The following is a 22,352-nucleotide window of genomic DNA, read 5'->3' on the forward strand; positions in this document are numbered from 1 at the left end:
TGAGACTACCGTGGTATTTTCGATGTCCTTCGGACGTATTCGCTGTCAATGAGTGGGTGCAGATTATTTCCTCTAATGCGCCTCGGTTTCTCCTTGCCTTGCTTGACGCGTCATCGCCCGTGATTCGTCGAAAGCGCTTGGAAGTTTTGACGCAGAGGCTTGATCTAAAAGTGCTGCAAGAAAGTGAATCGGACCTTGCATTATCTTGTTTTGGCGCGTCGTTCTGGCGGTGTTTCCTTTCACATTCTTCAGAAAAAAGGAAAAGAAAAAAAAACGGTTAACTTTGTTATCGCTATGCCGTGTGCAGAGAACACGCCACAGGATAAACATCGGCGTCGCGCGACCCTGCCGGAGGCGTAAGGTTTCTAAATGTTGAAATGCTCGCTTTCCGGTTGGCTTTGTTTCGTGCGTCAGAGTAGGCATAACTTCAGTAACCCAATCGCCGCTTTGGCATCCATTGTTCTGTGAATGTTTTGGTGAAAGCTCAACGTTGGGTGGGGCGTCTATGCCCCGCTAAATTTGTGCACCTTAATTCTTGTCGTATTTTCGCGATTGCCTCCGAACTCAATTGCTGACGATATTTCGCGCAAAAGAGTGAGTGGCAGTGAACTGCTACGCTTAGTGCTTTGGCGAAACTGCTTACTTGATTTATAGTCGTCAACTGCGACATTTCATTGACATAACCGACCGCCCTATAAAAGAAAGTACACATCACAGTCGCTCGTTTTGTTTTAGGGGCGAAGCACCTTAGGGCCGACCGAGCCTTGTCCCTCCCTCGTCTCCCGTCGTCCGTAGCTCTGGTTTGCATGGAGTCCGCTAGGGGCGCTGCGGTGCACAAGGGCATTCGTTCCCGACGCGCGCTCTCTTTCTCTCTTCAGCCATGCATGATAACGGTCGCTGCTGATAACGGCGCGCCCGCTATGGATGAAAAGGCGGCAGTGGCGGCTCAACTGCAAGCGGAGTCGAGGGCTCGCAAAGCTGCTGCAGCACGGCGACGCAGACAACAAGCGGACCTGGAGTCTAGGGCGCGGGAAGCTGCAGCAACACGCAACGCCAGCAAGCGGACCCGGAGCTGAGGGCTCGCAAAGCTGCAGCAGCACGGCAACGCCGGCATGCGGACCCGGAGCTGAGGGCTCGCAAAGCTTGGGTCCGCATACGGCGGCAAACGCTTCCGGCGTTCTGCCGCCGCTTCCCGCGCTCTCGCCGCCTCTGGGTCCGCTTACCGGCGTCGGGGGATTCACAGTTAACCGAATTATCCCCCGGTGCTTCGCCCACCAGTGGCGCACCGACGGGGGGGGGGGGGGGGGGGTTTGGGGCCGTAACCCTCCCCCCCTGAGGCCGCCGTAACCCCCCCCCCCCTTTTGTTTAACCCCTTTTCTTTGCTTACGCATTTGAGTACTGCAACTAAGATGTAAGACGCGCAACCGTCTGCACACTCGCAAAAAGCGCATTTTTTTGACAATTTCCCGTGAAGAAATCGAAATTGGTGCTGCTTAGATGGTATTGGCATACTGTCAACCCCCCCCCCCCCCCCCCCCCTGGCAGAGATACTGGGTGCGCTACTGTCGCCCACTCATCATTCACTTCGTGGATACGCGGTGATTTTTTTTTTTTTTTGTGACAAGGCTTTTCACCTTCCACAGCAAAGTGCACGTGCACTCTTCAACCGTTGCGCTAATTGGTACACACCGAGTTACGGAAAGTGCGAGAATGCCCCAGCCATTTTTGAAATTTTTAACTCCTTCACGAACTTCTGACCACTTTTGTCGACGAATAGAGGTGAAGCGTTGCAGGAATCGATGTCATCTTGTGTAAAGACTGACACGAAGACTATAAGAAGTGTGGGGTGAAATAAACGTTCGTAAAACAGGCGGGACCCGCACGAGGCGGCGAGAAGCCTTCTCAAAATTGATTATGCAAATTTCTGCGGAATTAACTGGTCTTTTTATGAAGACTGTGAGCCATAAGTTCATACGTCCTGAATGGCGGCTTGATGATGGCGATGATCATTGTGGCCTTTCCCATTGTATCGGGTGGGCACATCCTGGTGCCCTGATAAAAAAGATACAGAAAAAGAAAAGCTGCATCAGTTCTATGAACAATGCGCATGCGCCTTGTTCACTGTCCCCCTGACCACCACTTCAGAAGCCTGGCCTTCGTGATGGAAGTCGCCGACAGGGGGTGCACGTTTGTGTTGTGGCCATTTCGCGCTTCCACAAAACGGGAAGTGTGGTGCCTTCTGGTTGACGAGGGCACAAGCGACCACATCGGAGTACAATGGCTTGTGGAGGCACAGCAACGCCATCTACATTTCGCGGGGCCAACTTGATCTCGGCGAAAAAAAAAAAAAAAAAATCAACATCTGCCGTTCGAGGCTTGTTGCGCCAAGTACTCTACTGCGCTAGCACACAATACAAATAAAGCGTAATAAGTGAGAACATTCGCCACTACATCGCGTCACAATCTAACGTTGAGGATCCTATCTATATTTATAGACTTCATTCTATAGCCGCACACATTACACTAGTGAGCCTTGAGAAGTAGCATATCCATGTGTCATTAGTACCAACAGACATCTATTATTTCATTGTTAAGATGAAATCAACATTACAGTGAAATGATTCCCAAAAACCACACTTTATTCTTCACTAACACAGCATGCGTGTCCCCTGTAGTTTTTCTCGGGCACTGAAGGCATAGCTAAAGCGTAATATTTGGTGAATAAGCAGTTCGACAATAAAGTTACTGATCAAATCTTACAAAGTTAACACTATATATAGCCACAGACGATATTCTAGTTGACATTAAGCGGAAGAAATGGAGCTGCTGATGGGCAGGCCATGTAATGCGTGGGATGGATAACCGGTGGACCATTAGGGTTACAGAATGGATACCAAGAGAAGGGAAGCGCAGTCGAGGACGGCAGAAAACCAGGTGGGATGATGAAGTTAGGAAATTCGCGGGCGCAAGTTGGAATACGCTAGCGCAAGACAGGGGTAATTGGAGATCGCAGGGAGAGGCCTTCGTCCTGCAGTGGACATAAATATAGGCTGATGATGATGATGATGATGATGATGATGATGATATAGCCATTGCTTTTTATGGCTGCGCATAAGAGTTTTGACGACATTACAGTCTTAAATACGGTAATACAATCTCGGCATATCTCAGCGCGCATCGCCACGGGCAAACTTGAGAATGTCTGCACAGTTTCCTACTCATAATTATTCGTGGATGTAAGCAAACAGCCTGTAACATGACATTTTCCTATTCTAATGGAATTGTCTATACTTTTTCAAATGTTTCCATTGAAGACGTATTGGATGCACAATTTTCAGCAACTAGTGCTTTGCCCCGCGAGATGTAGTCGCGCTTCAATCGCACGACCAAAATTCATGTCGCTGCACGTTGGCTTGGAACCGTATTTCAGCCTGGCCTTCGCGACCATGTGAATTGACCTTGGCGTGACGGCCTTCCTCAGGTCCGCGCCCGGCTTGACTCCCTCCGAGTATCCAAGCAACACATAGGGGTTAGATGGAAGTGATCAACGATGAGCGAACTGACCAAAACAAGTGCCAATGTCGGCTCGAGGCTTCCTTTTTATCGCCCTCCTCGACAACGTTGCCGAATGCGTGGTCTGGCAGCCCAGGCGAGCGCTCTGCTGCAGCGATGTGTTCGCGTTGCAGTTACGGCGCTTTTCTCTTTGCGGGTGCCGATTGACAGCTATGTAGACAGATCGGCAAACGTCAAAGAAAGCTTCGCCTACATAACCGATTCCCACATATGTGTGGGTTCTTCTTGAGAAAGTGCCGCATGGTATAATGCAACATTTCCGTCTCACTTAAAAACGCGCGTTTGACGATCTGTTCTTCGGTTTGACAAACCTATTAGTGGACCTCACGGGGAAAATCACTCACCACAGCCGAGATAAACAGCGGCGATAAAAAAAGGCAGATTAAGTTAAAATGCTACTTTCTATAAGATTGGACGTTCTTCTATGGTTCGCATTAGTGTAGTTATACTCCGCGCGAAGAATACACTTGCCGCGGTCATAGCTGCCTGATAGCGCGAGCGGCGCTCCGTGCCAATGGTTGCGGACGTGTGGATCTGTCATTGGAATTAAGCATATATAGAAAGGGTTGGGGGGAAGGTCGCACCACCGCCGGCACACGATATTCCCTCGTCGCGCGGTGACCTGTCATTCTTTGTGGGCTCGCGGCGTACTTCCATATCACTTGGTCTGCTGCCTTTCGGTGCATACCACGTGGTGCACGGCGCTCGTCACCTCCAACAACCTTCTTTCTTGCTTTGTGGCAATGTCGCCTGTGTTGTGAAATCCCTCCGTTCAACCCCCCCCCCCCCCCCCTTTCTCCACGCACGCACTTTTACTCAGGTCGCGAAAAGCATTTCACTGAACTCTGACTACCCCCATAATTAGCCATTGGTTTGCTAAGTTATCCACCACTGAAACTTTACTCCAGCATATCAATAACGCAACTGCGGGCTTTGCATTCAATTTCGCTCACCTCAATCAACATTTTGAGGCATCAATCTCGGCGTAGTATGTAGGATGTTCTTTAGCTGCACCATATTTTTTTAAAATTGCCTGTAGCATGCATATAGCACACAATTAGTTATTGAGCTAAATAACTCGATGAGGCGGCCATTACTTCTACGAGAAATCAAAATACTGAATTGAATAATTACCATCATTACACTAGTAGTAGAAAAACTTTATTATATACAGAAACCGGATGGGCTCCTACCCCAGTCCCCCGGAGTAGGGAGTTTGGCAGGGTGGTGCCCCTATTCCAAGGCCCCACTAGCACGGGCCATCCGCTCAGCTCGTTGGATTAGATCGTATCTGATATTCCAGGGCCGGGCTAGACAGCAGTGCCTCCCATTCGTTCCATGTGCCGTTTGTTTCGTGTTCTCCGTGTTCTGCACACTCCCACGTGATGTGAAAGAGTGTTGGTGTAGCTTCACACCACGGGCATATGTCTCCGTATGCCGTGGGGTAGATCAGGTGGAGAGCGTGCAGATTTATGTAGGTGTTCGTCTGTAATCTTCGCATCACGGTTGCCTCCGCAGCGCTGAGTTTTCAGTGGGGGGGTGGATAGATTCTTCCGTTTTCTCTATATTATTTCAGAATTGTTGCAAAGCAAGGGTCCAGGGATGCAGGGATGTAGAGTCCGCATGCAGGTTCCCGGTGACGCCCTCGTGCCCAGGTGCCCAGTTCACAGTTTGGATGCATTGAACCGTGGGGTCCCATCCAGTCCCGACAAGTATTCGGAGCGCATGTGCTGCAATTTTGCCCCTTAGATAGTTTCTGCAAGCTTTCTGTGAGTCTGTGAGTATTTTTAATGGAGCTTTTCGCGTGCATCCCACTTTTGTTGCGCGCGCAATTGCCGCGGAAGGTATAATCACCGCAACCCGAGCTAGACAAGCCTTTCACGGAGGCAGAAGTCAAAGCAGCCATCTTTAGTACAAAAAAGAACGCGGCTGCGGGTGCAGATCGAATCAGTAATGGTACGATCAGAAACCTAAATGACGTAGCCATTGTAGCTCCCACAAAATATATAAACAAACATTGGCTTTGAGGCACTTTGCCACAACAATGGGAACACGCGATTGTGCTCATGGTGCTTAAACCAGGAAAAGAAAATCACCAGCCCTTCTCCTGTTGAGAAAATTGGAGTAAGTGAGGCTTGTGTGTGTGTGCCTGACCGACTACTTTCCCATAGTTACGAGGCGTGCACCACCGTTGTCGGGTTCCTGGAGGCCAAGACGACGCTGTCGCAGGCGTTCCGCTTCGTTTGCCCCACGGTGGTTTCCCGTAAACTCAGGGTCGGCGTCTCTTCGCTGACGTTTGGCCTCAACATCGCGCTCCTGCAACTCGGGGTCCGCGGCTCTTCGCAGACGTTTCGCCTGGGCTTCGGAAGCCCTCACGCTAGAATCGGCACGTCGACGCCGAGCCCTTTCCCGAGCGAGCTCGCGGCGCCGTTGCTCAAACGCAGCCTGCTCCTCGATGGAACGCACCACGCGCGGCCTTCCCATCCGTCACCGAAACTGATCTGAGGCGAGGGAAGTCCGACGGAGCTCGTGCCAACCCCCTTTCCTTCCCTTTCCCTCCCCACAACACACCAAACAACTCTGATTGGTTGCGCGCGTCACGTTCACCGCCCATGCGCCCTGTAAAGATGGTAAACCAGCGGAGCCGAAATGTGCGGCCCCAATATGAGCTAAAGTTCCTAGATTTTCTGCTCGTTACAAAATAATATCTAGGGACTTTAGTGTGAGCCACACGTGATTTTCTTTCCTTCTCTCTTCCTTCCTTCCTTCCTTCCTTCTTTCCTTCCTTTGAGCTACACACGCGATTTATTTCCTTCTCTCTCGCTTTCTTCCTATCTTTCTTCCTTCTTTTCATTCCTTCCTTCCTTACTTTTTGTCGTACTTCTTGTCATACCTTCCTCTTGTTCATACCTCTTGTCATACCCGCATATCCCTGGCTCATGCGGGTATGCGCCACACGTGATTTTATTATCCTCAGTCGTGACGTAACTGACGAGCATCTGATGTTATTGGTGTCATGACCTCTCAGTCATGTTGGTCATACATTCATACCCTTCCATGACAATGTTGGTATCATCATCAGCAGCAGCAGCAGCCGCCGCCGCCGCCGCCGCCGCCGACGACGACGACGACGACGACGAGATCTGCAATGGGTGTAAATGTTTACCAAGCTTCTCCCAAGAACGTACTAATTATTCACGTCTTTGAATGTAAATTGCACCTTGCTTTTTCTAAATACTTCAGAATGTAAAAAAAGAACTGCTTCCAAATGCCGAATTGCCTGCTCCAAAGTGCTCCAAAATGAAATTTCTGATGCTCCAAAAATTGCTCCGATTCAAAAGTCCGCAGTCGCATCACTGCAACAGGCGGCTAGCACCATGGACGAAAACACGAGACGTACTACGGGGACTCCAATGCTCGGCGGAAAAGTCTGAGCTTATCCGCTTTACAACGAGAAAAGCTGGAAGTCAAGCTAGAAGGAAAAATCATTCCAGAGAAAGATACCATAAGAATACTGGTTATGTGGCTGCAAGCTAATCAGACATGCCTGCACAGGCTAAATACGTTCAAATTATTACACTAATTACACGTTTTAATTATTGTGAGGCACATATTTCAATCTACGAATCGTAGCTAGTAAATATACAGGGTGTCCCAGCTATCACGCAGCACGATTTAAAAAGAGGAGCGGCGTTACGCGAACCAAACGTAGTGCGTATTGTTTCCAGTACAGTGGAGTAGCCGCCAGTCATTTTTTCGTTGGTTAGATTTAATTAGGTAATTGTAAGTAATTATCTAACTCGAGAAGTACTGTCCTATTTATCGAAGTGTCAATGAGAAAATTGTAGAGCAACATGAAAAACTCGCGATACAGCTTTCTGTTGCTCACTACGTGCTACATAAATGTGTTCCGAGTGTGAAAGAAGCCCACAAATACACGCAGAATTGCCGTGCGACTGGCTGCTCGAGGCACTTTCCGCGCAGGCGCCGAAGGTCTCGAAAGCGGCGTTTCAATCCATCGATAGCGGGCGGCCATTTTTTCCTTCTCCTTTGACGATCGCGAAACTTCGGAGCGCGTTTAAAAATCACCGTCTCGCGGGAAAAAAGCGAACTGCTTCGAAAACTAAAGTATAGTTCTCCTCCGTCACGTCCGATAGCGCAGTATGTCTGTGAGCGGCGCGGAAGGTCTCGAAAGCGGCGTTTCAAACCATCGATAGAGGGCTAACCATGTACAATGTGCGCGGTACGGAAAGAGTTAAACGGCAGGATCCCGCTATGCACTTTTCTGTTCTGCGTGGAATTCCACTCCCTCATACCTGCCTGATACACAGACTACGATTATAGGCGTCGCTTTCACGCGCAAGTACTTGCACATCATCGGACTGTTCAGCGTCTGGTGTTGTTGAGACTATAGACCATGTGCTCGTGGTGTGCCCTGTGTATGCGCGCGAAAGGTACACACTGGCCTTTAGGCATTTAGACAATAGACCGCTGCCGGAGGACCTCCTGCTATAGGCGCATAGCCAGAGAGTTGGCAGACGATAGAGGCAATGCGTGCTCTGTCACGTTTCTTAGGCGACACGGGCCTGCACTCGTGCTTGTGATGGTACCACATATGCGTTGTGTTCTGTCACTTCGTTTCCCCCATTGCGACCCTCTTTCTTCCCCTTTTCTTCTTCCCTTACGTAGAATAGCAGGCCAGATACTCCATTTTCCGGCCAACCTCTCTGCATTTTACAATCGATAAACTTATTTCATTAAAGCCACGTTTCAAGAACCCGCACGATAGTTATACACCAATGTGGCATACACGTGATTATCTTTACATACACTGCGTGCTCTAATATTACAAGCACGAGAGACAGCCACAAACAAGTAGCTCATGCATCATAAAAATGGAAACCTCCAAGAATAGAACCATCAAACACGAAAATGTACGGCGCGCAAAAAAAAAAAAAAAAAAATATTAATAAACGGCAACAACCGGCCATAATTCAGTGACTTCAGTAGAGTCAATGCTGCGTAATGATGCTAGCTACAGTTTGTTGTACGAACGAAGAGTTACCAATTTAGGGTATACAATTTCCCAGGAAGAAGGCAGGATAGGATCCAGGACAGCCGGTTGTCCTTTGAAACGAAACTGGAGCATGAACCTCAGTATTTTCTTGCGTTATGCCGTTTTCGTTCATCTTGTTAATGAGTCGGTAACAACGTCTTGGTTTCCGCTCAGACATTTGCATTAAGTTTCCGCCCACTCATTTGCATATATCTAGTACGTGAATATTACCTTTACCGTACGGGTATCAGATAGCGTATTCAAATTTTGATTTATGATAACAAATCAGCGGGGGTCAGTATGATGGCTCTTGTTTAATCATGCTTCAGTTTATGCCACAAAGAAAAGGTTAACGTTATTACACGCCTTAAATATATGGATATTCCAGCTTGAATTATTAGCTGTCTTGACAGCGGCATATTCACCAACTTTACTGAGTGGTCTGGACGAATATTCGCCTCCTGTTAGTCATGCTTGTGAGAACGGTTTAGTCCACGTTGTTTCTATATATATATATATATATATATATATATATATATATATATCATTATCTGGTCATTTTGGCGACTAACTTACCTGAATAAAACAAGTCATCTGAAAAAAGGAACGTATGCGAGCTTGCTTGTTTAAAACGCAAACTGTCACTATATGTGAACAAGATATTGCACATGACCAGTTACGCTTCTATAGCAAGCGCTGAATTAACTGGTAAAAGACCCGAATAATTTTCATGAATGCTAACAAACTGATTGTGGTTTGCCTTGGTTTCTTCATGTTTTTAAAGGGGCCCAACCACTTTTGATCGAAGCGGAGAAAGACATTTGAAGTGAAAATATGCTATTTCAGAAATACTTTGTCGCAAAAAATACTTCTATGCGTTCAGCAGGAGCGGAGTTATTGGCAGTCAAACAAGGCCTCGGCTGTGCTCCCCTTCCTCTCTCAATGCCTTGCACTGCGATGGCTACGGCGGAGTGGGGCGTGACCACAACGCTCCGCCTTCGAAATGTCACCGTGGCGCGCAGTTCAAATTTCATCTTGGATGTTAACGTAGACCCCACGACTTCCGATTTTGGTGCCTACGACGCGCTAAACGTAAGCCAAACGCGGTTGTCCTCAGCGAGCAGCCAATGGACTCGGGGCGGCACCCCGCGGCGGCCGCAGTGTAGCCGACCGCAGCGACCAATAGCAGCCGCGTATTGGAATGTGCTTTATTGCGTACTAAAGCACACAGAGGATCATGGCTTCTGTTGAAACGAGAGCGTTTGAGAGAAAGGTGACTTAACGCTCCGCTTGCGAGCTCCACGCACCGCGTACGACAGCAAAACTTGGCTGAGATGTTCACAGCACCCGCAGACTATGTTATTTGACCAAGCCCAACGGGGGGCCCCTTTAAACATGCCGAAAAGGGGCCCTCCCGAGGAAGCTTGATGGGCGGAACCGATAGCATCATCACGATGCGGTGCACTTCGTGCGACGGACGTGACGTCAGTATCCTTAACTATGGTTCATGGATCAGTCGGTATAAGAATGCAGCTGATCGCTCAAGTGCCGTGGACAAAAATGATTTCAAAACGAGAAGCCTTGATTATGAAAAGCGTTGTCTAGCGCGCCGTTTGGGGCCGGGATTCCCACCGCACCGTTGCACCCTGGTCCGTGACCGCGGGCAACGCCTTTGCCGCGGGCATCGAGCGGTCTGGTGCAAACGCGGCGCTGAGCCCTTCACACAACTATTTCGGGGCATGGGGTGGGCGCGGGCGCGTGGCAGCAGAAGCCGTTGCCAGAGGAGCTGGCTAAATGGGCTTGAGGTGTTGGCCTCGCTTTTTTCTGTTTCTCCCCGCTGATCGTCGCCTGCTGCTGGGGCGTCGTCCCTCGACAGGGGCCCGTGCGCTTCCTGTCGCCCGCCAAAGCAAACCACTGTTGTTGCAGCTCCGATTGTCGCCGGGTGCCACGGCTCTCGCTTGGAAAACAAAAAAGGAGCGCGCAAGGAACGGCGACGGAACGGAAAAACGATAGGTCTGACGTTATACGGACGCGGTCGGTGTGGTTTTAGAGAGCAAACTGTCGTAGCTGATATATAGTTGAGATTAAGAGCAAGAACGGGACTTGGGAGATCACGTAATGCGTGGACCCTGACAAGATAAGGGTGTCGATGAAAAGGAAACGCAGTTCAGAACAGCAGGCAGGAGTAACCATCGTCCTGAAGAGGTCATAAGTGGTGTTGATGACGATCCCGTCTTATTTTTGAGCGATCGTACTTTTCACTTCCGCGCCGCATGACGTCGAACGCGACGCCTCACTCCGTCGATACTCTGGAGTTGTGCGCGATGTCAATAACGTCGATCGCAGGTGCACCATTCATGCTATCCTTAAAGGGCTCCTCAACCACCCCTCGGGCTTGGTGAAAAATTTGTCGCAGTTTCACCTGAAAGGCGAAGCATCAATTGCGATAGCAAATTAGTAGAGAGCTATACGGAGTAAGGATAGTTTTATCAGCTGTATAAACTTGGACATGCAGCAGCACCAGCAATGCGCAGAACTGTTGTCGACGCCGTCGGCGTTTTGCAGCTTCGCACCGAACGCGCGCGGCGTTGGTTACTGTTGCCGGTGCCTCTGGGGGCGGCTCGGAGGTTTTCGACGAGATCAGAATGGGACACTCGTCAAGCGGTGTCGGAAATCTTACCCACCTTCTAGCCTCGCAACGTTTTTATATAAATACGCATTTGGTGCCGCAGCTAAACGTCACCTCCCCTCCCGCCCTCCCCCCCCCCCCCTCCCCCAAATGTCCTTTCGCTCGACGGAAGAAGTCGCGCTTGCTCTCTATATATGGTCATTGTAAAGGAGGAAAGAGACGCTTAATTCTGCAGCCCTTCGTGGAGCACGGCGCAGAACGAGCGTTTGCTCTCCGACGTGCGTTCGTTCCCCGTGAAAGCGCGCGTCCCTCGCGCCCTTTCACTCGCACATACAGCGTCCAGAGCGCGGCGACGATTTCATCGCCGTTGACGTCATACGGAACCTCACGGCGCCGACGACGGTGACGACGACGGCAGAAATCCGCTTTGGAGTGTCAATATAATTGCTATCGCAATAAAACACAGTCAGCGGATATAGCATAAAAGTTGTCGCAGTTTCACCTGAAAGGCGAAACATCAATTGCGATAGCAAATTTGAAGAGAGCTATACGGAGTAATGATAGCAGCTTTATCAGCTGTATAAACTTGGACATGCAGCAGCACCGGCAACACGCAGAACTGTTGTCGACGCCGTCGGCGTTTTGCCCGCGTTCGCTCAAAATGCGTGCGGCGTTGGTGACTGTTGCCGGAGCCTCTGATATATAAATAAGCACTGGGTGCCGCAGCTAAACGTCGCCTCCCTTCCCCCCCCCCCTCCCCCACGGCCTGTCGCGCGTCGGAAGAAGGCACGTTTGCTCTACATACATGGTGATTGTAGAGGAGGAAAGAGACGCCTACTTCTGCAGCCCTTAACGCGCAGAAAAGCGCAGAACGCGCGTTTGTTCTCCGCCGTGCGTTCACTCCCCGTGAAAGCGCGCGTCCCTCGCGCCCTTTCACTCGCACATACAGCGTTCGGCCCGCGGCGACGATTTCATCTCCATTGACGTCATACGGAACCTCACGGCGACGCCGACGGCAGAAATCTGCTTTTGAGTGTCCATATAATTGCTATCGCAATAATACGCTGCTGTCATCTCAGACAAATTTTGCAGTCGTGTGCGGCGCGTGGAGCTGGCAAGCGGAGCGCGAAGTCACCTTTTTCTCGAACGCTCTCTTTTCAACATAAGCCGTCTCCTCACTCTTTTCGGGCGCTGTACATATTCCCATACGCGGCTGCTATCGGCAAATAGCTGACATCAGTCAAGAAGGGTGTTTGGATCAGTGAGCTTCTTCCTACTGTTACTGTGTATATTTATTGACGTTCATTTATTGACGTGTTGCTGTGTATATTTATTGACGCAGGATCATAATTGCCTGAAGTAAGCGAAAATCTGCTTTCGCATTTCCATTATAATTACGTACTTACGGAAGAAGCCGACTATGGTCTTTTCACGCTCGGCCGCGTCCGCCCGCGTAGGAATTACACTTTGGCCACCCTGCTCATAGGTGTCGGACGTAACCGTCGGGTTTCGAACCACGTGGAACTTAAGGTCAGACCACACGCACGCTTGCCAGCGCGTGCTCACTCCTGGCCGCTCCTGGTTACACGCCTTGGCAGACTTCGCTTTGTATTGAAATATTGATAGCGCTTCAAAATGCGCAAGTTTGACATGGCTACTATCCGTCGGCCAAGTATGGTGCAGGACACAGCATATATGAGCGCGAGCGGACACTCAAGCCCTGTCGTGCACGAAGCAAACGCTGCGCATACGCACTATACAGTTGCATGTAGGTGCCATCTGCTACATAGCGTAGACACCGCGGCCGCCGCGGGTGTGCCGCGACGACTCCGCTGGCTGAGCGCACGGCGGCTCGCTGAGGACAACCGTGTTTGGCGCGTCGTATATAGGTGCCAAAATCGGAAGTGGCGTCTACACATGGACACTCTGTGCTCACTGAGCCTCACTTCGTTAACACCGTTGCCATTAGAAAAGGCAGGCACTGTACGCTCGTCCACGTTCATGAAGCATCCAATGGTGTGACAGCCAGACGTATGTCCAGGTCCGTTCTAAAAATTGAAATTCATAGTCATCATCGTATACTTATGCCTACTGCAGGACGAACGTCTCTCCCAGCTTTATCTGCAATTACACCTGTCTTGCGCTTGCTGCTTCCAAGTTATTCCTGCAAATTATCTAATTTCATCACACCACCGAATTCTCCACCATCCTCGCATGCGTTTTATTGCGATAGCAATTCTATGGACGCTCCGAGCGCATTTCTGCCGTCGCCGTGAGGTTCCGTGTAAAGTCCAACGGCAATCCATCGCCGCGCGCCATACGCTGTGTGTGCGAGTGAAAGCGTACGAGGGTGAGCCGGCAATCGCGGCTCAATGTAGCGCACGCGAGGGAGGAAGGCAGGCCGGAAGCGAGCGGTTTTCTTTCGCGCGCGAGGCACGGGGGCGAGGTGACGGAGGGGGTGCGTTCTGCTCCGTCGGCTGCTCCTCCATAGCTCGGCCAAGGTCGATCCAAATGGTCGCGAAGCTTCGGGCGAAAAGCAGTTCAGAACGAATTGTCATCGACATCAGCAAGGGTGGTTATGGGAGCAGCGATTGAACCGCGACTATGTTTGGAGGGAACAAACATTGCGAAAAAAAGCGTTTTTTTTAATTAAAGCGATACACAGTTAGATTCATTCAACGAAAATAAAATTCCTAATCAATTTTATATACGCATGGCGAGAAAAGAACAACTCTATTTTACTTGATCATTATCAATGAATACCTTCTTTTCAGCGCCCACTGTAGGAGCGCCCACCGATAGCGGCGGCCGTTGACGCCGCTATCACTTGCAATGCAATGCAGCTCTTAAAGTGGGCAGAAAGGGGCACTCGTAAAGTTCACCTGTTACAATACCCCCCCCCCCCCCCCTCACATGTTGTGTTGCTTTGCTTGTCGACGTTTGTCTGAATTTGGTGACGCGTGTAGATTCATTGTTTCTTACCCTGTTCAGTCAAAAGTAGGGAGTTGCGACCGCCAGATAATTGTTCACTTTAGGTGTTTTCGTGCGACAGCGCTGGCCGACGGGCTTGGCGTCCGACGAAAGGACGAGCACTCTACGCCCAAAGCGTTTGTCGGCCTCCAAACAAACTATGTTTTGCGCAAGGGTGCGGTTTCGACACCAGTATGGCTGAACTTTTCCTGCATCGGTTTCCGCGCTGAAAGCTCGAAACGCCCATCACGTCGAATGGCGGGGCATTTGCAAATACAGCTCTAATGGCAGGCCCCCGAAAACAAATTTCGCGCCTTTGAGAACAAAATGACGTCACTTTTTTTTCTTGCGCCGGAAGTGTTCCCTCCTCACACAGATGGCGCTAAGCCCCATGAACCGCCATGTTTTGAACGTATGGGCTTCTATGGAAGCTTCGCTACTAGGTGTATTTACCTTGGCGCGGCCGCGCAGGCGCCGTATCCTGAAAGCGATCTGCGATATGGGCGAAGTGCGCGCCCGCGCGGACTTCATATTCAAATGGATCTGCGATGGGGTCAAAGTGCATGCGTCGAGTGCCAGTAGCTTCGTATGCGCTGTGGTTTGGACGTTTAGTTTTAGCGTTGAAGCGAGACGAGAGACAGCGCGAAGGTCAATTTGCCCGCTGCTGCTGGTGCACTTTCTCACTCAGGCGTTTTCACAGCGAGTTACCGCGGTCAGCGAGCGAGATGTGTTCATGTTTACCTGTGCGCGCGTAACGCTGTGCTTGTCTATTTAGTTAGTAAGCGAATGTTTACAACTTTACATGACCAATTAAACTACTATCCTTGCTTCGTATAACTCTCTACTAATTTGCTATCGCAATCGATGCTTCTCCTTTCGGGTGAAGCTACTTCTTTGTTTTTTTCTAAATTCTTGGATGTTTCAATATCATTCTTTCTCAAGTTGCGTCGCACTGTATGTTTATCGGTCTTCTCAACGAGCAATTTTCCGCTGCTTCTATTTTCTAAATCCAGTACATTCATTCATTGGTGCTAACACAAACATGAGCATATACCGCCTTGTTTTAATGTGTTTCTTACCTTTCCATTCCAGTGAACTTGCCAGTCTCTAGCATCAACAAGTCAATAGACCAAAGCTTCGTGACATAAACCGGTCAGCGCGCGCGGGCGTGCGTCTCAGTGCGCGCTTTCTGCTATACTCATCGAACATTGCAGCCTCGACGCTGTAGCAGAAACCTTCCTCGCAGAAGTGCTTGCTGCATAACCGAGTTGTAGCCGATGGCTGCTTGCCGGAAGTTTCGCCATCCAAGCTACACGCAGCTCCTTGGCCTGCGGATACGTGCGAAGGCTGACACCGGGCACCGTTGCGTACGTCTGGCACTGCGCGGCACCGAGCAGTAGCCTACCATGTCGAAAGCCTTCAAAGGCAGCCACTATACCTATTATAGTGCTTTCAAGCGTTGTCAAGCAGACACCCGGTGCAATTTAAGCGTTCGCGTTGGCTTTCTAGCTCTGAGTAACTTCGTGTACAGGGTCGTCCACTCTAAGTACGAACACGGCGCGGCCGCGCATCGAAGCTAAGCGCCGCAAGCGCACAGGGGCTTGGATGTGACACTTCGTGTCTTCTGCTAAAGTGCACGAGCGCGCTGTACTTTAGCAGACAACAGACGGCACAAACACGGCTCACTCGCGCGCTTTACCAGACGACACGAAGCCCCGCCTCCAAGCCCGCGTGCGCCTGCGTCGCTTAGCTTCGATGCGCGGCCGCGCCGTGTGCGCTGGCGCTCCGCGGAGCGCGGTCATAAAGCCTACATCAAGGGACTTTACGCGGTCACGCTGCGCCGTGTTCGTACTAAGAATGGACGACCCTGTACATCATATAATTTCCATACGGAGGGTATACAAAATCGGTGACGGCAGCTTTTTTGTTTTCCTGTTTTCATACTGTAAAAAAAAGTATAAACTAGCGTTAACGCTGTGTGCCATGACGACTCCGAATGCATCGCGTGGGCTAGCAGCGCTATAGGTACGCAACATTTGTCAAGCGCGTGTCGCAAGATCTTGTTGCTCGTGGTTGTAAATTACACGTTTACAATCGAATGCCAACATCCTGGCCTCCAGCAAGCCCTCAGTAACCTAGATAATCCGCGCCGTCCTTACCATGCGAATTCGCGGCACTTATCAGCTGTGACGCTCAAAGACTGGCAGAGAGCACGGATGCGCCCGCCTTAGCGCCCTACAGCAAGTGCGTCTCAGGGACATAGTGGCCGTATACGAATAGTTGAACGAACGAGCAAGCGAACGACTAAACGAGCAAGCGAACGACTAAACAAGCGTGCGAACGATCAAACTATATATAACAAGGAAACGACTAAACGAACGATGACTAAACCAGCCAGTGAACTAGCGGGCGACGGCACGTTTTCTTTGCAAGTGCTCCACCGCCGCATCTTGACCTTCACATACTTTAAAGCTAACGCGAATTAGCACGTACGTCTCAAAGATCTATGATGCTCTCGTTCGGCGACGAACGCACCCCGTAGCTCGGTTTCTGGAGAGCACGCACGCTTTTCATCACTGCCTTTGTATCATAAGTCCACCGGGCAACTGCCAACGACGAACACGAACAAAAGAGGCAAACAAAGCTATTCGCTCTAAAGAAGGCTAGTAATTAACCACAAAAGGCAGAGGGTTGCTTTGCTAAGATGAGTTTTAACGCTCGAGCCTCAAATGTTGTCAGAAGGACTGGGCTGAATCTTAAGTTTCGTAATCATGTTTGCACACGCATCCTCGCGTGTCCGCGAATTTAAGCCTATTTGCGTACAAAATGATTAAGCTTCTTGCCTTTGCTGAAACTATTTCGGCATCCGGAGGCTAATCACGTCATGGTGATAGAAAATGCTGCGAAGCGACGTCGCACTTGCCGCAAAACGTAGTTCAAGGCGTTCGCAAGCCAAAACAACATGCAAGAGCAACGGCGCCAATATGCGCTCTTTGCCAGGCAGACGCTTCTCAAGCGAAAATGGCGATGGAGCGCGAGTAGTGCGCGAATGTAAACTAGAGTGTACTAGGAACGTATTCTAGTACACTCTAATGTAAACAAACGAAGCCGGCGCGAGCGCCCACGTGATGCCATTAGACCAATAGTTACGTGACGTCGGCCTCGGCTAGGGCGCGTGAGGAGGAGGAGGTATTCTTCAAAGCGTGTCGGCCCGACGGCGTGTGTCCTCTGAGATTGGGAGATCTCGGAGGTCATAGATGACAGGCTTGTCCTGATTTTGCAACGGATCGGCAGACTTAGAAAGTACACATACAAGGCGCTCCCGGCTGCCATTGCGCTGCCTCTCACACTTTTTTCGGAGGCGCACTCAAGGCGTGGCGAATAGTTAAAATCACTCATGTGCACTCTGTATGCGAAATTTGAAGCATTGTTGAGTAGCGTCTCGCACGAAAAGTACGCTATCATGCTATGCTAAAACTCGCTTCCTGCAAAGTTCGTTTGCGGAATGGAAACGCTATTTATCTTAACCCCGCTATTACGTTAACGTTAAACTAAAGCTGTCTAATACTAGTGTGCAACCGGTATTTTCACCCGCTAAGTCTCGCAGTCCTTCAGTAGACGCTAATCATCTTCGGTGTCTTGCACCGAAGATGAGGTGCGGTGCGGTGCCTGGCGAGTGCTATGACGGCTACTTCTCTGTGAAAAAGAAGAAGAAATAAACTTTATTTAAAGTGCCGGCACTTTGCTTTTAGTGGCCTCAGGTGTCGGCTCGAACTCCTTGGACTCGGGTGGCATCTTCGGCTTGCTGGACGGCCCACAGCTGATCTTCCAGCTCCGAACTTTTCAGGGCCGCCTCCCAGCGGCGGCGTCGCCGACGGAGCAGGTCCCCGGCGGCCCCAGCAGCCGGGGCAACGGCGGGAATGAGCGAGCTCGAGGCTTCCTTTAATCTATTAACGCCTGCCGTTATGGGTGCGTCGCGAACGGCGGCGGTTTCAGTACCGTTGTTGCCTGCACATTCCCAGAGCATGTGTCGCAGCGTTGCTCTGAGTCCGCACGCTTTACAAGCATCCGTCGGATATAAGCTAGGGTAACAGTGGCGTAAGACTGCTGGACTTGGGTAACTGTTTGTTTGTAGTAAGCGTAAGTTTACGGCCTCTTTCCTGTTTAATTTAACGTGCGGTGGCGGGAATTTGCGTCTTTCGAGTCTGTAGTATTGTGTGAGGTCTCTGAACGTGGTCAGGCGATCGCCCCACAGCCATTGTGATTGTTGTTGTTGCAGCGTGTCTGTCGTAGTGTCTCGATCCGGCAGATCCGACGCCCCGCACTCGGGGGCGGAGGCGGCGTCCACGTAGTCTGTGAAAGATCTGCCAGCGTTCGCGAGAAAGCATGGCACGACGTCTTCCAGGTTTGCCCAATGTACACAATGTACACAAATGCGCGAGCTACTGTACGTGGCGTTTCACTGCTTAAAAGCCAACTGCAATGACACTTCCAAGTGTGCTTAAGGTACTGTAGATATACTGCAGCTTACGTGCAAAATTTGACGCTTGAAATACGAGCGGACGTGTCATGAAAAGCTCGCAAGAATAGACGTTTTTTGAGAACGTAAAAAAGAAAGGAAGAATACCGATGCTATCACCTATCTCCGGAAGTGACGCATGTCCTAGGCAGGACCCGAGCGTGCTTGTTGGCTGTGTGAATACGACAATACTTGGTGTTATACCGTGCTCTGTAAACACTATATAAGCCTCTTCTCTGAGCACGCCATAGGTGGGCCCCTCACCGCCTCGGTCTGCGTTTGTGAGAGCCTAAATTGTGCGCAGCGGCGGGACTTCTCTGCTGTCCCAGCGCTTGGGCCGAGCTCGTGCGCATTTATGCTGCTTTCCGGCCGCCTTACCGCGCTCTATTTCGGATCGCGCGCTGTTCCCGACAATCTGTGGGCCTTGTTCCGCAGAATGAATCCTTCGCATGCGCCGCTGGGGAGGATCTTGTGTCGCCGAACGAAGCGAGGGCCCTCGGCGTTGATGCGCTTCCTCCTTTTTTGTTTGCAAATAGATGCATCTTCTGTTTTGGGCTCTCGAGAATGGTCGTCCACATCGTGACATCATTGTCCTTTTCGTAAATACGATAGCGCTGCGGAGAGCGGGCGGCTCCGTGCTGTGCGACTTCGAACGTACGGCGGGTGCGTGCATGGTCTTTCCATGATACTTACCGCTGCATGCACTCAAAAGGGAGTATCATTGTTCCGAACGCACATGATATATATAGGCTGCTTTTTAACTTGGATAATGATAATGGTCGAGCTTCAGCGAGGCTTAATAAATTCGCTTACACACACGCACACACGCAGACGCACGCGCACACACTCACACACGCGCGCGCGCTAGATCGGGAACCGAGGAGACCGGTTTTTGTAAGGGTATGTCTTGTTTATTGATCAATTTCCTTCTCCCAAGTTCACGTATGTATCACCTGACTAACGTGAACGACGTATGGATCACGTGGACATGCGCCGCCAACGCTGAGAATGATGGCGCGCCTAACATATCCAGCGTAGAGTTACTGTATATGCTACCTTTGGTAGCATATTTATTTATTCACGTTGCCTCACAGGCTTCAGCATCGGAGCATTGTGTGAGGGGGGGGGGGGGGATTACATAGATAGGGGTAATGTCAGGAGCATGAGTAATATGACTATGCAAAAACAATGCTTATTGACTGTTAGTACCCATCACTGAAAAGTAAACATAACGTTATACAATACTTAATAATGTGTTAGTATTTAGAAAAAATGGCCGTTACTTCGGCCCTAAAACTAGTTGGATCACGGATCTCCACGATGTGCTCAGGAAGACCATTCCAGTGAATGATAGCCTGCGGCAAAGCCGATGAATTAAATGCAACGGTTCTACCAGAAATGCGTTGGAAGCTTAAAGGGTTGTTTAAACGACGTGAAGTGCGGTAAGGTTGTACAAGAGGCAGCGTTGAATGATTGACGCTATGGACTATCTTGTGGAATAGACAGATTAGGGCGATTATTCTCCTTGATTGCAATTTAGAAAGTGAGAGCGATGATTTAATGCTTGTTATGCTTGAGTGACGGTTGTAGTTCCTGGAAATTAAACGTGCGGCACGATTTTGAACCAATTCGAGGGAATTAATTAAATAAGCCTGATGAGGTGACCAAATGGGTGATGCGTACTCGAGTTGCGGACGAACAAATGTTTGATGGGCGAGCTTACGCTTAGTGGCAGGAGTTCCATGGAGATTACGTTTTAGATATCCTAATGTGCGCGATGCTTTGGCTGTTACTTTCTGTATGTGGGTGGACCAGCAGAGGTTACTCGTGAAATGAACGCCTAGGTATTTATATGAAAGCGTACGGGACACTAAGGTATACAGTAACGTGGCTCCCACGTATATGCTACCTTTAGTAGCATATACAGTAACTATATTCCAGTGTTAACTCTAATCATTATCATCATGCATCATCATCAGTCTATTTTCATATCCACCGCTGAACGAAGGCCTCTCCCAACAATCTCCAGTTACCCCTGTCTTGCGCTAGCTAATTCCAACTTGCACTTTCAAATTTCCTAATTTCATCACCCCACATAATTTCCGGCCGTCCTCGACTCTAATACACATACATAAGTACACATGAAAGTAGATGGGAATACGGTGCCGCGGTAGCTCAATGAGTAAGAGCATCGCACGCGTGAAGCGAAGACGTGGGTTCGTATCCCACCGGCGGCCAGTTCTTTCGTCTACTTTAATTCCCTTTATTTACCATTTCTACATTTCGATTAAACAATCAATTTTCTCATGTGGTTGTGACTTCTATATATATAGCGCAGCTCTGTGAGGAATTATCAGGCAATGCCTGGGGTATTATTGGCCTTAGTGAGGGTAGAAGAACTGGTGTGGCTTATACAGTGCTGACTAACGGCCACATCCTCTACTACAGATGTCTTCAAGATAAGAGAGAATACGGGGTAGGATTTCTCATTCATAAGGACATAGCCGGCAACATTGATGAATTCTACAGTATTAATGAGAGGGTAGCAGTCGTCGTAATAAAGCTAAATATGATATAGATTAATAGTAGTACAAGCCGACGCCCCAACCTCCAGTCACGATGATGAAGAAATAGAACAGTTTTATGAAGATGTTGAATTAGCAATGAGAAAGGTGCAAACTCAGTACAATATAGTCACGGGCGACTTCAATGCAAAAGTGGGGGAAAAGCAGGCTGGTGAGCAAGCAATTTGCAACTACGGAATAGATTCTAAGAACACTAGAGGAGAGATGTTGGCAGAATTCGCGGAAAGGAATAGGCTCCGAATAATGAATACCTTCTTCAGGAAGCGCAGTATATATCAGGAAGCGGACCTGTAAAATCCCTAATGGAGAAACAATAAACGAAATAGATTTCATACTCTCTGCATAGTGTTGGATGTAGAAGTGTTAGGGTAAAGGGCAGTGATCAAAGGTTAGTGAGGTCTATGATTGCTCTCACTTGAAGAGAGCAAGAGCAAAATTAGTCGAGAAGAAACAGGCCAACCTATACGCAGTAAGGGTAAAAGCAGACGAGTTCAGGCTGGTGCTAGCAAAGAAATATGCAGCTTTAGAATGGAAGATGAAGATGACATAGAGCCTAGAAGTAACAAATGAAACCGTAACTAGACCTATTTCAGTAGCAGTAATTGAAATGGGAGGTATATATTTCAGGGTAGCAACAATTGAAATGGGAGGTATAAGGCTAAGGCGGCCAGGTAAGCTCTCCCAAGTAACAAAGGACCTAATAAACGACAAAGCGTGAAAGTGCTCAAGTGATCAGGTAGAATTCGGTGAACTGTCAAAGCTGATAAAGAAGAAAAAGTAAGCGATATTCGAAATTATAACACCGGAAAGAAAGCAGTAAAAAATGACCGTAGCATGACATCAAGGGGCCCAAAACTTGGCATATGACAAGGAGACATGTATGCACTGAAAGATAAGCAGGGTAATATCTGCACTGAAAGATAAGCTGGGTAATATCATCAGCAATTATATAGTAAAACCATCAGAAATGTTCTATACTGACCTGTACAATACCGAGAGCAGCCACGCAACCTTCATTAG

General features: G+C 49.4%; 2 protein-coding genes across 3 annotated transcripts in view; one reads left to right on the plus strand and one right to left on the minus strand.

Moving 5' to 3' along the window:
* LOC119446831 (septin-1) overlaps nt 1-22,352 on the minus strand; it is a 610,438-nt gene that overhangs the window by 480,495 nt on the left and 107,591 nt on the right. The window lies entirely within an intron of this gene.
* Nucleotides 1-22,352, plus strand: part of LOC119446825 (activated Cdc42 kinase-like) — a 102,163-nt gene that overhangs the window by 5,541 nt on the left and 74,270 nt on the right. The window contains exon 1 of one of the 2 annotated variants that reach the window (XM_049664439.1): nt 5,221-5,350. The exons of the other annotated variant lie outside the window; for it this stretch is intronic. The gene's annotated coding sequence lies outside the window, so the exon portion shown is untranslated. Of the gene's footprint in view, nt 1-5,220; nt 5,351-22,352 lie in introns of those variants that run through there. 2 annotated transcript variants of the gene reach the window in all.

The sequence above is a fragment of the Dermacentor silvarum genome, chromosome 3, assembly GCF_013339745.2.
Source record: "Dermacentor silvarum isolate Dsil-2018 chromosome 3, BIME_Dsil_1.4, whole genome shotgun sequence".
Taxonomy (NCBI): Eukaryota; Metazoa; Arthropoda; class Arachnida; order Ixodida; family Ixodidae; genus Dermacentor; species Dermacentor silvarum.